The sequence below is a fragment of the Giraffa tippelskirchi genome, chromosome 11 (genome assembly GCF_054371585.1).
Source record: "Giraffa tippelskirchi isolate mGirTip1 chromosome 11, T2T-mGirTip1v1.2.pri, whole genome shotgun sequence".
Classification (NCBI taxonomy): Eukaryota; Metazoa; Chordata; class Mammalia; order Artiodactyla; family Giraffidae; genus Giraffa; species Giraffa tippelskirchi.
This window is the reverse complement of record NC_137285.1, coordinates 19,843,625-19,856,272: the sequence shown is the minus strand read 5'-3', so window position 1 is coordinate 19,856,272 and position 12,648 is coordinate 19,843,625. Positions and strand designations below refer to the sequence as shown.

Below are 12,648 nucleotides of genomic sequence, written 5' to 3'. Positions count from 1 at the left end.
GTAGTTGCAAATGGCATTATTTCATTCTTTTTATGGCTGAGTAATATTCCATTGTATAAAATAAGCAACATCTTCTTTATCCATCCCTCTGTCGATGGACATTCAGGTTGCTTCCACGTCTTGGCTATGGTAAGTAGCACTGCAATGAATACTGGGATGCAGGTACCTTTTAAAATTATGGCTTCCTCTGGATCTATGCCCAGGAGTGGGATTGCTGAATCATATGGTAACTCTATTTTTAGTTTCTTAAGGAACCTCCATACTGTTCTCCATAGTGGTTGTACCAATCTGCATTCCCACCAACAGTGTAGGAGAAGTCCTTTTGCTCCATACCTGGAAAGGCCTTTTAGACATCAGTCTTCTCACTGTACAGCTGGGGAAACTGAGGCCCAGAGAGGGGAACTGACTTGCCCAGAGTCAGCCAGCTAGAACTCTGTTCTCAGCCCCCACCACCTGGGATCACTACCCACCCCCCAACCCCCACAGGGATTTCCACTATATCTCTGTCCACACTGTACAAGCCCCTGCTCCGAGCAGGACCATTCAAAGTCATTCTTTTTATGGCTTAAAAAAAAAGACTTTTGAAAAGAATGTTGAGTTGATCAGCTAATGGATGGCCTGATTAGTCCGTTGGATCATTGGAGAAATCCCCCAGCCTTCCCAGCAACTGTTTGAATCTTAGCACAGGACTTGATTTCAGCGTTTATTCCACTGGGATTTGGGGAGTGGAAAATCACTCTTTTCCTCAGACTCATTCAAGCACTGACTTCTCTTAGTGACTCATATGTGAGAGCGTGAAAGAGCTTCATAACAGAAATTTCCCCCAAACCCATTAGAGGGCTTGACTGCTGTGTCAGTGTTCTGCTGCTGCAACAGAGGACTCCCCCAACTTAGTGGCTGAAAGCACCGTTTATTTGTTGATGGCATGGCAATTCGGGCAGGCCTTGCTGGGGACAGCTCATCTCTGCTCCGCTGATGTCAGCTGGGATGGCTTGACTCGAGGTGGAAGATGCATTTCCACCATGATCCAGCTCCCATGGCTGGTGGGTGGCTATAGGCTTTTGGCTGTATCAGTTGAAGCCCTGGTTCCTCTATGTGTGACCCCTCCCCATGGCTGGATTGGCTCAGTGACCTCCAGCTAGTTGGACTTCTTACGTGATGGCTGCCCACACCCCCAGGGGACAAACAGACACATCCATGCCTCCTCCTTCTCCATCCTGTTCTTTTTTTAAAAAAAATCTAATTTTTTTTTTTATTGTAGTGAAATACATATAGTGTAAAACGTATCACTTTAACCATTGCTTTAATTGAAGCATAGTTGGGATTGATACACATATACACTTATAGACGCTATGTATAAAATAGATAACTGATGAGACTGTATAGAACAGGGAACTCTATTCAGTGCTCTCTGGTGACCTAAATGGGAATTAAGACCAAAAAAGAGGGAATATTTGTATACATATAGCTGATTCACCTTGCTGTACAGTAGAAACTAATACAACATTGTAAAGCAATTACGCTCCAATATAAATTAATTAAAAAACAACAACATTGTGTAAGTTTCAGGTGCACGCTTTAACCATTTTTAAGTGTACAGATCTGTGGCATTATGTGCATTCACATCGTTGCAACCATCTTCACCATCCACAGAATCCTTTTCACCTTGCAAAACTGAAAATTTATCCCCACTAAACACTTAACTCCCTGTCCTCCTTCCCCCAGCACCTGGCAGCCACCCTTCTACTTTCCATCTCTCTGGACTTGACTCTTATGGGTGCCTTATATAAATGGAATCAGAGTTTTTGTCCTATTTGTCTGGTTGATCTCACTCAGCATAATGTCCTCGAGGCTCATCCATGTTGTTGTATGTGACGGGATGTCCTTCCTTTTGAGGGCTGTATACTATTCCTTTGTATAGATCACATTTTGCTCATCCATCCACCTGTTGACAGGGTGGCCTGCCTTCTGCTGTTGTTACTAGTGCTGCTGTGAACACTGTGCTAACATATGCTGGAGTCTCTGCCTTCAGTGAGTCTCAACCAGCCCTTCCTTAAGGTTCTGTTCCAGTGTAACTCCCTGTCTTCCCAGTTCTCCCTGTTCTATTGGTCAAAACAGGACATGGGGCCAGACTGGATTCAAAGAATAGGGACTTCCCAGGGCCCTGGCCCACGAGGGGCCACCAAGGTAACCATCCAGCACAGCCACTCTGGGAAAAGCTCTTTGCAGAAGAGGCAGGTGGATCCACTCTTGCTAAAGCATCCCCGCTCTCTGATGCCCCTGGATCTCCCAGTCTCCCAGAGGCTGGGTGCTATGAAGCTGCAGTCAGACCCCAGTGGTCCCCTGCCTCCAGGCGGCTGCAGCGCCTGCCGTCTGCTCTGTACTGCTAATGGCTGCGCCTCTTATTACATAATCTGTTATTCTGGGCCGCACCAGACCCTGGTTACTTGTCAAAAGTTTCTAAAAGCCAGCTGTATCAGCTCCAGGCAACTGGGGGCGCTGCCCCTCCCTCGTAGTATTAGTCACTCTGTACTTAGCTAAATTTAACTTTTTATCATCCAAATGATATTTTTGTGGGCTTAGGATTTTACATAATGCTACCAACTGCTGCAGGCTAAGAATTTCTCCTTTCTGTTAAGCGTGTGTGTGTGTGTGTGTGTGTGTGTGTGTGTGTTGGGTGTTTTCCCCCGTGAACTTTTGCATGCCCGAGGCAGCCCTGTTCAGCTCCTCTTCCCGCTCTGCTCTCCCAGACCCGGGTTTGTTCTGCAGGCTTGGTTTCGCCTCCTGCCAGCTGGGAGCAGATTGCCCCTAACAGCTTCCTAATGGCCCCGCTAATGCGTCCTTCCTCACTTGAGGCCCCTTCACTTTGAAGGTCTCTGAGGATTTCCCTGCTGCCTCCATGCCTGGGCTTCAGAGAGAGAAGTTCAGGTTCAGAGTTGAGTGTGCTGAGAAAGCAGAGGGAAGGATCCAGAAAGGGATGGTGGGTGGTGACTGGAAAGGGACAAGATATAAGAAGCCCAGACATTGCCCCCTCCTTGCCCCCCAGGGCTGGGGGTCCAGGAAGCAGGGTCTTTCTGTGTACTTGTGGGCGGCGGGGTGGAAAATTCAGGGCTGAGGGTGCTGAGTGGGGACACCTGGCCTCTCCTTGGGATGGTTCCGGAGCAGGACCTGGGGATGTGGGGATGCAGTGTGGCCATCCTGACTCTCCCAGAGCTCCCACTGCTCAGCAACCATGGCCCACCCTGGGGTCTTGTGCAGTCCACATAACCGTGCATAGATGTCTACTGCTGTTTTCCAGATGGGGAGACCAAGAATGGGGTCGGTCACAGTGTAGTAAGTAGTTGTGGTAGTAATTACAGTGGCAGCAAACACTGGGTGCCTACTGTGTGCCAGGCTCTGTGCTGAGCACTTGCCTTCCTGAGCTCATGGGCCCTTCTTGGCAGTCCCGTGAACTAGGTAGTAGTGTTAGCACTCTTTATTTAAAAAAAAAAAACTTATTTTATTTCTTATTTATTTATTTGGCTGCTCTGGGTCTTAGTGGCGGCGTGTGGGATCTTTTTTTTTCTTTAATTGCAGCATGTGAGATCTAGTTCCTTTCCCAGGGCTCGAACCCGGGCCCCCTGTATTAGGAGCGTGGAGCCTCAACCACTGGACCAGTAGCGAAGTCCTAGTGTCAGCGCTCTTCTACAGATAAGGACACCAAGTCCAGAGGAGTTAAGCAGCTGGCTTGAGGCCACATGGCCTAGAGATGGCAGAGCCAGAGGTCAAAACCTGTCCACCCAGGGCGCTAAGCCGATTCCCAGGCGTGGGCTGCCAACAGACGGCGGAGATCGGACTCAGACCGGCATCACTAAGCTGATTCCAGCCTCATCTAGTTGTCAGGTCTCCTCCTGCCAGATGACTGTAAAGTGCAGCAGGCTGTGCATTGTGTCTGGGCCTCTCAGGGAGAGTTAACTTGACCCTGGGGAGAAGAACCAGGTGCCAGGGGACAGGGACAAGAGAGAAACTCACTCTCATGCCTTTTTTAGAAATCTTTTCAGAATGTATTACTCATTTTAAATTATTTTATTAAAAATCAGGAACTCCTAGCTATGTACCTAAAAGAATCAAAAACATATGTCTGCACAGAAACTTGTACGTGAATGTTCTCGGCAGCATAATTCATAATAGCCCCAGAGCGGAAACAACCCAAGTGTCCATTCACAAATGAGTGGATAAACAAAACAGAGTCAATCCACACAATGCCATGTTGTTCAGCCACAAAAAAAGAATGAAGTACTGACACACGCCACGATGTGGTGAACCTTGAAAACATGATTCGAAGTGCAAGCAGTCCACCACAAAAGGCCACGTACTTACTGTATGATCCAATTTATGTGAAATGTCTAGAGTAGACAAATCTGTAGAGACAGAAAGCAGGTGGCACTGGCCAGGGGCTGGAGGGAAGGGATTTGCCCAGTGACTGCTAATAGACGTGGGATTTCCTTGTGTGTGTGTGTGTGGGGGGGTGTTGGGGGGTGTGATGAAGATGTTCCAGAACTAGAGAGAGGTGATAGTCACACAACTTTGTGAATGTACTACATGCTGCTAAATTGTACCCCTTAGAAGGGTGATGGGACTTCCCTGATGGTCCAGTGGTTAAGAATCTGCCTTCCAATGCAGGCAATGCAGGTTCAATCCCTGTTTGGGGAAATAAGATCCCACATGAATGTTAAAATGGGTGAATTTTGTGGCATGTGAATTACATCTTAATAAATCAGAAAATCAGGAGTCATGCCTTCAGATGGAATCAAAAGCTGGACGGCCCCTGCCTGTTATCAGCAACCTGGACAACTTGCTTGGGTACCACTGCCGTTTGCATCCATCCCTCTCTGCCCGTTCTTCAGCCACCTGCCTCCCCCGGTCTCCATGTCAACGGGGGATGGGAACAACGGTGTTTAACTCCAGCCGTGCTGCCCACTCATTTGGAACTTACACTTTCAACCAGGGCCAGCTTTAGACATGTGGACGTCTGGGCAAGCTAGTCATTTGGCACCCCATCAAACCAGTATTCTTAAAGTGTTTGTTTGACATTTATTTAGTGGGGATGAAGAGAGACTGATATTCTATTAATAGCAGTTGTGTAGAGAAACAGATTCACTTACTAATTCATGTCCACCGACTAAAACATTTAGGAATCTGAAAATTTCTCAGGAAAGCAATTCTGACTTCTGTTCTCAAAGGATGGGTTTTTTTTTCTCTTTCTTTTTTTCACCCTCTTGCAATTTTCCAAGTCATTGAAGAGGCATATTGAAGATTTAGATTTAAAACTGAAAGAAGAAGAGCTAATGTATAACATGATGACTACAATTGATAACACTGTAGTATTGTATTGTATAAGGGAGATTTGCTAAAAGAGTAGAACTTCAGTGTTCTCACCACAAAACAACAACAACAATAAAACCAACATGGTGATAGAATAATAAGCTCAATGGTGAGAATCCTTTCACGGTGCATATGTCTATCAGATCATCATACTGTACACTTATTTTTTTTAATTGAAGTATGGTTGATTTACAATGTTGTCTTGGTTTCGGGTGTATAGCAAGATGAGTCAGTTATACATATACATATATATTCTTTTTCAGATTCTTTTCCATTATAGATTTTTATAAGATATTGACTTTAGTTCCCTATGCTTCATAGTAGGTCCTTGTTGTTTATCCCTTTTAATATATAGTAGTCTGTATATACTGGGCTTCCCTGGTAGCTCAGCTGGTAAAGAATTTGCCTGCAATGCAGGAGACCCCGGTTTGATTCCTGGGTTGGGAAGACCCCCTGGAGAAAGGAACGGCTACCCACTCCAGTATTCTGGCTTGGAGAATTCCATGGACAGGGGACTCCAGCAGGCTACAGTCCATGGGATTGCAAAGAGTAGGACACGACTGAGCAACTTTCACTTTCAGTGTGTATATGCTAATCCCAAACTCCTAATTTGTGCCACCCTACCTTTCCCGTTTGGTAATCCTAAGCTTATATTTGTGGGTCTATTTCATAAGTTCATTTGTATCATCTTTTTAGATTCCACATGTAAGCAATGTCATATGATATTTGTCTTTCTCTGTCTGATTTACTTCACTTAGTATGATTGTCTCTAGGTCCACCCATGTTGCTGCAAATGGCTTTATTTCATTCTTTTTATGGCTACACACTTGAAGTATATCACGATTTTATTTGTCAAATATACTTCAATAACACTGGGCAGGGGGAGCTCAAAGGAATAAAATGCCTTTGTTCCTGGTAAACAGCAACACACCACACATCCAGAACTTCCCCCCATGTCCCCCTAGACCGCAGCTACAGGCGTGCACGGAACACGCGTGCAGCAAGTCTCAGGCTGGAATTGTGTTCTCTTCTGATGTTTCATCCCCCTTAAGGGAGCAGGCTGATTGGGTTTTTGTCTTTTGTGTGAGTGGTCATGGGAAGAAACCCGAGTCCTCCTGCAGCATCTTCCTACTTTATTTCAGTGTGGTTTTGCCCCCCTGCTCCTAGAGCTCTGTCCCCCCAGGAGCTGCCTGCCTCTTTAAGTTGACCCTGCATTCAATTTTTGGATTTTAAATGCTTCCTTTTGTCAGAAAAATCATTTCACCACCATGCACCCCTGTATGAAGAGTGAGCATCCTTTCTCGCAGCCCCCCTCGGATCTTCTGCAGCAGGTGGTAGGGAGAAGGGGGTGTGTGAGTCACAGCTGACCTTCTCACCCAGAAGAGGTGACATCCTGGGAGAGGTGCACACAGCAGAGGGCAGTCGCGCTGAAGCCGGCTTGCCTTTGACTAAACCTCTTGGCAGGTTTCCTGACCCCTAAAGTGGGGAGATGGGCACAGATCTCCCAGAGGGGTTGGAGGTGTTGTGATGAAAGCTAAGAAGCAGAACAGAGGAGAAGTCCCACAGAGGCAGGGCGTTTACGCCAGGGCAAGCCAAGGGTTCCGATGGGATGGAGCCGGGGAGCTGGTGGAGTTAGTGTGTCCAGTTAGGGAACTGGCACCTGGGCCACCTGGGATGTGTCTTTCTTCGAGGGTTGCGCATGTAAGTGTAGGGCAGAGAAGGAGCCTCAACCCCTGCAGGCCCATCCCAAAGAGGAATTCACAGCATTTGCGGAGGCTTCCCCCGGAGGGAGCAGGGAGCGTGGGACTGCAGTGGGGTGGGCTGCGTGCGAAAAGCCAATCTCTGTCGCCTGCAGCCACACCTCCCACCACTGTGCCGTCGCTGGTTATCTTTCCACCTCCCTAGTTCGCTTCTCTTCCTCCTCTGAACTCTCACCGTCTGTGCCCTCACTCTGCAGTGCATCACTTTCATTTTTCCAAGGCACCATGAAACCCCCACTCTTCTTTGATTTTTACCTCGAGTGTCCCTGGTTGCCCCGGTGCCTGGCCTCAGCCCCAGGAGTAGGGTTGCTCTGGAATTGTGTTCCTGGGACAGTCAAGGCTTCTACCTTCCCGGCATGGTCACTGGGAGGCCTCCTGGGCTGCTGCCTGCCTCCTGGGCACCATGCACGGGAAGCACTGATGTCAGACAAACAAGAACATGTCTTTGTAACCAAAAGTGGGGTCTGGCCGCTCGCAGCTCAAAAACCAGTAGAGAGGCCAGGTTGGTGGAAAGGAGAGTTTGTTTTATTTTGGATGCCAGCAAACAGGGATGGGGGAGGCGGTACACCTGTCCAAAGGCTGACTCCTCCTCGCCCACCATGCTGCACCAACAATCAGGGGGCAAGAGCTTTTGTAGACGGAGAGAGGGGGCTCCATGCAGAAACAGCAGAGTCAGCTCTGATGCTCATCTTGAAATTGGTCTTCAGCGGTCTGACCAGCGTCATCTTGGTTGTTTTAAGTACAGTTAATCTTCAGTTCCAGGATTGTTTCCATTTCTTTGAGGCCAGTTCTCGGAATCATGGCAGCTTGTGTCATGGCTTGTGTCTGGTCATCATGTAGTTAACTTCTTCCACCTGGTGGGGGGTCTCTATCTGCAAAACAGCTCCCAGGACATGGCTGGGAATGTTACCTATAGCCCTTGAGGAGGAACTGGAGGTCCTTGACTATAGCCCTTGAGGAGGAACTGGAGGTCCTTGACTATGTTTAATGACTAAACTATTATTATTTGGTCTCCTTTGACTGTTTTCCTTTGTTTTTGCACCTTCTCGCTTCTCCGATTAAACTTATTCTTTGGCTAAAGTTTTTCCACAGACAAAAGGCAAGCTGTGGACATGGTTGTGGGGGTTGTGGCAGGCAAGGACCATAGGGGTCCTAGTCCATTTCGTATTGAGCTGCACATGTGGTTCAGGGGAGCATCTTGTGTCCTGGGGGGAGCCCTGGATTGGGTGGCAGCTTTCATAGTGCCTGTGCGTGTTCTATGCTCTTGTAGGCTGACTGCACCCTGGGACTCCCTGGAAATCTGTTTCTCCACCTCTTCTCATTTTGTTGTGAGTGCTGGTCTCTGGCCTGTGGTGGAGGTGGGCCTCCAGTCACATACTGCCCAAGTTTAAGGGCTTGATTAGAAGGTGAGAGTCATCTGCATCTCCCCGAGAGGCTGACCGTGACCCTGCCCCAGGCATCAAGATGCTGGCTGACTGCTGACCGAGAGCTCCGGGCTGTTATGTGCCACCCCTCCGCATCCTCATCTCCCACCTGCCTCCCCTCTGCAGCCTGAGGTCTTGAGGTCCCACAGCCTCAAAGATTGAGGGGTGAAAAGCCTTAGGTTTGAGTCTGAGAGCTCTACGCTGGGCTTCTGAAATAAGAAAGCTTCCCACATGGGCTAGAGGTGTGGGTTTGAGTTCCTCGAGCCGTCTTCCTAAGCAGAGGGAGCCCTGGGCAGTGTCGAGTGGATCAGCTTCCAGAAACGCGTCCTGGAATGAGTCCTTTTTGTCAAATGAAGACTCCTTTAGCCAGGCATCCTGCTCCTGTCCTCTGTTATGTCTGGATTTCTCTGGTGTTGCTCAAGATGAGGCCTGGCTGTGTGGATTTCCCAGTGGGCTCTGTGCGATCAGAGCGACCAGGTGTCTCACTCCCTCGCCCTCTGGGCTTCTCCCTGCAGGATGCTGGCCGGGCCGTCCTGTTCCCCGACACCCTTCTGTGGGCCTCGAGAGTAGGACGTCGGCGCTGCCTTCCCACGCAGACCTGCAGGTAAGGACTGCCCCCCTCCCAACTGTGGAGTTTGGGGGTGCAGGGGCTCAGCTGCTATTTCCTCTTCTGTAAATATCTGACTTTGTCTGATTTACATGGGGTAGATTGTATTCATCGATCCTGCGTCTTGCAGATATTGACTCATCTTCACCTGGCAGGAAGGACTGATGTTCTGTCTCTGGTAGCTTTGGTTTCCCCAGGCGGCCTGTGTTACTCTCCTTTTACAGGGCACCCTGGGGGTGCTTCTCTGCTCTTGGCTCCCTGGCTCAGCCTGGTCCTCCCCACCCCAGTCAAAGAGACAGGACCAGAGTTTTGGGGCTTCCAGGGTGAGCTTCCCAGGTGGTGCTAGTGGTAAAGAACCCACCTACCAATGCAGGATACATAAGAGACACGGGTTCGATCCCTGGGTCAGGAAGATCCCCTGGAGGAGGACCTGGCAACCCGCTCTGGTATTCTTGCCTGGAAAATCCCATGGAGAGAGGAGCCTGGCAGGCTACAGTCGATGGGGTTGTAAGGAGTCGTATTTGACTGAAGCGTCTGAGCTCACAGTCTGGGTGCTGGCTCGCCGTGTCTCACAAGTTGTGGTTGGCGACACGGAAACAACAATGTGAGTGTTTTCAGGTGACCACCTCCCTGGAGGAAACTGAGGCCAGAGGCTGTGATGGGCTGGGGTCCTCTATGGAGTCAGGACCAGTAGCTGCATCCCCCTGGGCCTGGCTCTTTCTCTCCTTCTGCCCTGAGTTCTCGCAGGAGCCCCCATGCTGGCTTCCTGTCCATCTCATCCCATTGCTGTCCTGAGTCTCAGGCCCCAGCCTACCTCTGTCCCCTTTTTGTCACACCCAGGGCCTCTGGTGGGCAGAGCAGCTGAAGTGATGTTGCCTTTTCCTTTCCTGAACGTCGGTGAACCCTTCTCCCTGTGTGCCAATCGGCTGGTTTGAGCTTTGGGGCTCAGAGGGGGGACATTCCATTTGCGGAAACCAACCTGGAGGGAGAAGAAGGGAGCACTAAGGTCTCTGGTTTCTGCTGTGTCGGCTGGGCTATGGGTTGTAAATGCACTGTCTCTGCTAAGCACACAGTAACCTGTGCAGAAGCCCTTGCCTGCTTGCACGCTTAGTCGCTCAGTCGTGTCCGACCCTTTGGACTGTAGCCTGCCTGCCAGGCTCCTCCGTCCATGGGATATTTTCAGACAAGAATACTGACAATCCCCATTTTACATGAGGCAGCTGAAGCTCAGAGAGGGCAAGTATCTGGCTCAAGGTTACACAGCTAGTCAGTGGTGAGCTTGGAATTGGACCCCAAGTCTAGACCCCATGCACATGACATGGTTTCCCAATCACAGCTAGGCTTCCCCATGGGCTGGGGGCCTGGCTCTTGTAAGTCCCCCCACCCCCCCTCCTCACCCCTCCCCCACCTCACCTCTCCTGGGCTTCCTCTGCTCCCTGGGCACACGGGGCCCGGCAGACAAGCCCGCAGCCATGGGCCCACTCACTGCCGTGTTTCCATGTTGGCATCATAGGCTGTCTCCTCTAATTGCTCACCCTTTTTTGTTGCCGTGAAAAGGCCTCCAAGTGCTAAGAAGGGAGAGTGCTGTGTTGTATTTTTTGTTCTGTTGTTTTGCGTGAATTTTCTCCAAGGTGTCTCAAATGGGTGTTTGGGGAGGGAGTTGACATGGGGACACAGGGCCCTCTCTGCCTGTCCGTGGCCACTCGCTCTCCTGCTGGCCGGGGGTGGGGGCCTGGTGAGCCCTCCTCGGCCCACACAGCCCAGCCTGGGCTCTGACATCAGCTCATGTCGGTTGGAGGGGCCCTGCTCCCACAGAGCCTTCGCTTCCTCTTCCTGTTTCTTCTTCTATAGGAAGGGGGTTCTTGTCCTTCCTGATGGCCTCGCACCCCAGTTCCGTGGTGTTACAGATGGTGGGCTTACAGCCCCACTCATGTGCAGGTCCTCACTTAGAACTCCTTGGGGGACTCCCCTGGTGGTCCAGGGGTTAGGACTCCCCTAGTGGTCCAGGGGTTAGGACTCTGCCTTCAGTGCAGGGGACGCGGGTTCGATCCCTGGTTCAGGAGCTAAAATACCACATGCCTCACAGCCAAAAAGAAGCCAAAAAAAATTTAAGAAAAACAGAAGCAATATTGTAACAAATTCAATAAAAACTTTAAAAATGGTTCATGTCAAAAACAATCTTAAAAGAAATCTTCAATTTCTCTTGTTTACCCAGTGAACATTTACTAAGTACCCAGTGGCAACTGGGTACCATCCCAGGTGCCCAAGACGCAGCTGTGCAGTCCCCACCCCTGTGGGGTTTCTGCCCTGGTGTTGGCCCAGTGCCCACTCTGCCCTCACCTCTGCGCTTTGCATATGCTGTTCCAACATCCTGAGGTTCCCTTTTCTGGCCTCTACCCCAGACCGGCCCCCCCACCCCCGATGGTGGAGATGATCACGGTCACGCCTTACCTGCCTTTGAGCTCGCCTTGGGAGTTTGTGGCCTGGTCAGACATGGAGACCACTGGGCCCTGAATGGCAAGAGGCAGGGGGTGGTGTGGAGCGAGATGGCCCTTCCGAGAGGGAGATCAACTCCTCATCTCCTCTGCAGGGGGCTGGAGGAGGAAAAGGCTTAAGGAGCAGGGTGTATTTTTAGAGAAGCTCCTTGCTCCAGAGGAACCCAGAGCTCTTCCTTCCAGGAGGTGGGGGTGGGGTGGAGGGCGGGCAGGGGGCAGCTGGAGTTGTCTTCTCAGCTCAGCCTGGCCGCGTTCGCGTTCTGCGTCCACTGACCTGACACAGAAGCCGTCCATCTGCAGGAGGTCTGCCTCTAAGAGGAGGGTCCCAGTGGCGAGAGTATCTGCTCTCAGCCCCACCTCTCCCCAAAGCAGAGGACGTTTGCCCTCCTGAGCAGGTGAGCAGAGCTTCTAGCGTGTTCTTGGGGTGGGGGCTCAGCCGGGGTCCCAGGGCCCAGGCTCGGAGTCGGTCACTTCCTTCCTGACTCCCCAGCTGGCGGGGAGGGGCACTTCCTGCCATTGTCGCTGCTGCCCGCCAAGGCCTCAGCAAGGTCACTTCTGTCTCCTGAGGAGGAAGAGAGCTGATGACAAGGGCAGGTACCTCAGACCACAGCCACAACTGACACACTGTTCGTCCACACCAGTCCGTATCACTGAGCTGGCCTCCCTGCCTCCCCTCAGGCCCCTGGGTGGAGGCTGAGGGGGGGTTAAAGTGTCTTTCCTTCACTTGTGGAAGCTGTACACCCCCCTCTGCACCCCAGCCCTATGTGGGAGGGTTGGCTGACTGCTCCCTGGGTTGTAGGTCTGCTGGGTCAATGAGGGAGGCCACGAGCATGCACGGAGGGGCGGGGGGAGGGGAGGGGCACAGAAGCAAGGACTGGGGCTTGTCCTGTGGTCCTTTGAGGTCCCCCCACAGCACTTAGGAATCAGCTGGGTGGGATCTGGTGTCCTCTCTATGTCCCTTCCTGACTTCTCCCATCCATATTCCCTTTTCTTTTTTT

The 12,648-nt window shown here is 50.7% G+C and overlaps 1 protein-coding gene and 1 long non-coding RNA gene across 12 annotated transcripts in view; one reads left to right on the top strand and one right to left on the bottom strand.

The window, feature by feature from the left end:
• The window catches only part of PITPNM2 (phosphatidylinositol transfer protein membrane associated 2), a 157,182-nt gene that overhangs the window by 29,506 nt on the left and 115,028 nt on the right, over nucleotides 1–12,648 (top strand). For all 11 annotated transcript variants that reach the window (XM_081540212.1, XM_081540207.1, XM_081540208.1 and 8 more), the window contains one exon: nucleotides 9,064–9,152. The gene's annotated coding sequence lies outside the window, so the exon portion shown is untranslated. The remainder of the gene's footprint in view (nucleotides 1–9,063; nucleotides 9,153–12,648) is intronic.
• LOC145525972 (uncharacterized) lies at nucleotides 7,628–12,109 on the bottom strand. Its single transcript, XR_014068555.1, has 3 exons — nucleotides 11,925–12,109; nucleotides 11,607–11,749; nucleotides 7,628–10,134 (listed from the first exon to the last, which is right to left on the bottom strand). It is a non-coding gene; the product is annotated as an uncharacterized LOC145525972 (long non-coding RNA).